Source organism: Sturnus vulgaris, chromosome Z, assembly GCF_052056855.1.
Source record: "Sturnus vulgaris isolate bStuVul1 chromosome Z, bStuVul1.hap1, whole genome shotgun sequence".
In the NCBI taxonomy this organism is placed as follows: Eukaryota; Metazoa; Chordata; class Aves; order Passeriformes; family Sturnidae; genus Sturnus; species Sturnus vulgaris.
In genome coordinates, this window is record NC_142283.1 from 81,572,935 (window position 1) to 81,577,053 (window position 4,119).

The following is a 4,119-nucleotide window of genomic DNA, read 5'->3' on the forward strand; positions in this document are numbered from 1 at the left end:
CTCTTTGTTTTGCCGGGCTCCCCAATCTGTCCATCCATCTGTTGTGCCTCGCTTTACATTCCCGTTTGAAGCTCCTGGGGAAGGATCCTCCTTCTTTGTTTCGCCTCTGCTCCCTCACCAGGAGGTTGGAGTTCAGACCCAGCCCACCCTTGGCACCGATTTTTTATTTTTTTCCAAATAAATAAATCGAAGCTAGCGTTTTATTTGGATCCGACTCGGTTTTTTTTTTTCGGGCAATCTTTGCCTCAATTCCCGAGAAATTGTTAAAAAAGGGAAGCAAACAACGTGACTTGTCTTGAGCAAAACAAGAAGATTTTGCTTCCTGCTTTTTTACCTCTCAAACTTTGGAAGTAAATGGCACAAAGACAGCATTGTTTGTGAAAAACCAGGATTTCCTCTTTGCTCCTTGGCCCGTTTCTCCACGTGAGCAGAGCAGAGTTCCTTTTCCCTACTGATATTTGGATTATCCCCAAATCCACCTGGATTATCAGGCCGAGGAAGGAGCTCCAGAAAAAAAAGGAAGCTCATTCCTTGATTTCCTCTTGGAAAAAAAATAAAATCCCTGTTCAGAGGTCTATTAGTTTTTACAGGTTTTGTTGGATTTTTCTTTTTTTTTTTTCCCACCCCAGTTTTTGCAGCCATCCCGGTTTGTTTTCCTTCCTTGCCTCATCAAGCCAATCACAAAGCACAAAAATAGCATTGCATGGATAAGGTAAAGCCATCAAATACGGCAAGAATGGGGAAGGATTAATTAATAGATAATTAATTTGCCAAATGTGTTTCGTTCATTCTGAATCAACAAGAGCTTTCCGTGGAAAAGGAAATTTTCCTGCCAAGGGGCTCTCACTGGTTTGGTGGTTTCCACACAAAACCCCAAAATTTAACTTGAAATTTCATTCCAAATCCCTGATTCTCATTTTCTCTCAGGAGACTCGGAGCAGGGGAAAGCAAAGCTCTGCCTGATTGGTGATTGCCACGGCAAGAATTGCATGGAAAAGGTAAAAACCAAGCAGGAGCATGGCCCAGAGATGTTTTAATTGCTGATATAAACCTGTGACAGGGAGAGCAGCATCTTCCTTTCTTCTAAGGAAAGCTTTTCCTTGATAGGATCTCATTAAACATTGCTAGAAAAGAAAAACATCCCATTTACAGGATAACATCTCCTTATGATTAAAGCCCTTCCAGGCTTGAAATATCCAAGAAAATAAGGATATTTATCTCCTTCCTGCCATTAAAAAAAAAAAAAATCTCTTGCTGAGAAGTGAGCAGGAAACTTCCATGGGATGGGATGGGATGGGATAACACAGAGTGATTGCAGTAGGAAAAGAGTTTCAGGATGGTGAAATCCCCACTCTGAGACCCAAATCATTCCCATCACTTTTGGATACCTGCAGGGATGGTTTTTCCCACCCTCTCCTCCATATCCTCATGGCTGAGCATTTTTTTTTCCATGGAGAAATTCCATGGAAATTGCTCCCAGTTTGTCCCAGCCACTCTGGAATTTCTTTTTGTTTCACGATGCTTCACAGCTTGGACTCCATGACCTTGAAGGTCTTTTCCATTCTGGGATTCTGTGATTCTCCAGACCAGGTCCCAGAGCATTAAATGAAAATGGAATTTAATCTCCTACATGGATATGAAAAAAAAAAAAAAAAAACCAAACCAGTGGAAAAAACCCCTCCTGGTGCTTTTAGTCCCTTTTCAAGAAGTTCTATCAAATAAATGTCTTTGGCCAACTCCATTAGGGAGCAATTAGACCTTAATGGCCGTCTAAATCCATTATCAGTGGACATTTAACCTTGCAATATTTAAAGATAATATTTAATTTGAGCAAATTAATGGGCTGCCTGTGAGACCAAAGAGATCTACTTAGACTTTTCTGCTTTTCCATGGGAGATATTTCCCTTTGGATGGTGTGACAGGAAAGTGGGAACCTTGGTCCTCACGTTTGCAGTTCAAATAAACACAATTCCAACCTGTTGGAATTGTTTGAACGATTGGAATTTGTTTGGAGTTAAAACCAGAGCAAAATTTCAAAGAAGCACCTGTTTTATCCTTCTGATTGCTCCCATTATTTCCATATCCATCCACAGTTACTTTTGATCCAGTTCAGGGATCCCTTGGACACTTCCAAGTGCTCTGGGCACCCTGTCCCAGCCAGGAATTCTTTCCCAAAATCCCATCTAACCCCGTCCTCTGATATAGAAGGAAACCATTCCCTGTATCCTGGCATTCCAAAGTTCCTCTCCAGCTCTCTCAGAGCTGCCTGGAATTATATCCCAAGGAAAAAAAAAAAAAAAAAACCAAATCGATAATTGAACACAGATGGAAAAATTCCACCTCAAGGAGATTTCCCTGCTCATTCCAAGACCTTGCCACATGGGAATTGGGGCAGGGAGCACCTCGGGTCCGTGCCTGGGGCCGTGTGTGATGCTCTGAGATGCCATCGGTGTTTCAGGCCCTGCAGAGCTGCCCTGCTGGCGGCACAGGGACACTGGTGGAAGGTTCTGGAGTGGGTCACCATCTCACTGCCACGTGCCAGGGTTGGAGGTGATTCCTGTGCCTCAAATAGAGCTGGCTTTGCACACACACAACAGCAAAGCTGGAGGCAGCCTGGCACAATTCCAGGGAATTTCAGGGAGTCACAGGCAATTCCCAGAGCTGAACTCATCCCTGCTGGGATCCAGGGAGTCAGGGGAAGGCTTTGGGTGGGCTCAGGCAGGGACACCTCCCACTGTCCCAGGGGGCTCCAAACCCATCCAGGCCTCGGGAAAACCCAGCAGGGCTGATGGAGCAGGGAGGCAATGGAGGGACACCAAAGCTCGGGAGGATCAGCAGGCCACAAAGTGCACGAGATAAACTGAAAAAAAATCTTCTTCATCTCAGTAAATCCAGCCTGGAAACCACCAAAATGCAGGAGATAAACAACACAAAAACCTTCTCCATTTCTGCAATTCCAGAATTGGAAATCACCAAAAGGCAGGAACTAAACAACACAAACCTTCTTCATTTCAGCAATTCCAGCCTGGAAACCACCAAAATGAAGGAGCTGAACAACACAAAAAACTTCTCCATTTCAGCAATTCCTATTTGGAAATCACCAAAATGCAGGAGCTAAACTGCAACACAAACCTTCTTCATTTCTGCAATTCCTATTTGGAAATCACCAAATGCAGGAGCTAAACTGAAATAGGTACAGACCTTCTTCATTTCTGGAATTCCAGAATTGGAAATCACCAAAATGTAGGAACTAAACAACACAAACCTTCTTCATTTCAGTAAATCCAACCTGGAAACCACCAAAATGAAGGAGCTGAACAACACAAACCTTCTCCATCTCAGCAATTCCTATTTGGAAATCACCAAAATGCAGGAACTAAACTGAAATAGGTACAGACCTTCATTTCTGCAATTCCAGAATTGGAAATCACCAAAATGTAGGAACTGAACAACACAAACCTTCTCCATCTCAGCAATTCCTATTTGGAAATCACCAAAATGCAGGAACTAAACTGAAATAGGTACAAACCTTCTTCATTTCAGCAATTCCAGAATTGGAAACAACCAAAATGCAGGAACTAAACAACACAAACCTTCTCCATCTCAGCAATTCCAAACTGGGAATCACCAAAATGCAGGAGACAAACTGAAATAGGTACAAATCTTCTTCATTTCTGCAATTCCTATTTGGAAATCACCAAAATGTAGGAACTAAACAACACAAACCTTCTCCATTTCAGCAATTCCAAACTGGAAATCACCAAAATGCAGGAGCTGAACAACACAAACCTTCTCCATTTCTGCAATTCCTATTTGGAAACCACCAAATGCAGGAACTAAACAACACAAACCTTCTCCATCTCAGCAATTCCTATTTGGAAATCACCAAATGCAGGATCTAAACAACACAAACCTTCTCCATCTCAGCAATTCCTATTTGGAAATCACCAAATGCAGGATCTAAACTGCAGCAATCAGAGCTGTGCCCTCACAAAGGTTCTCCATGTCAGCAATTGCAGCCTTGGGGAGCCACAGCAGCAGCCAGGGAGTGGTGCTGGCTCCGTGGCTGACCCCAGGAGGGCTCCCGGGAGGATCCTGCCCCGTGTCCGGGGCTGCCCC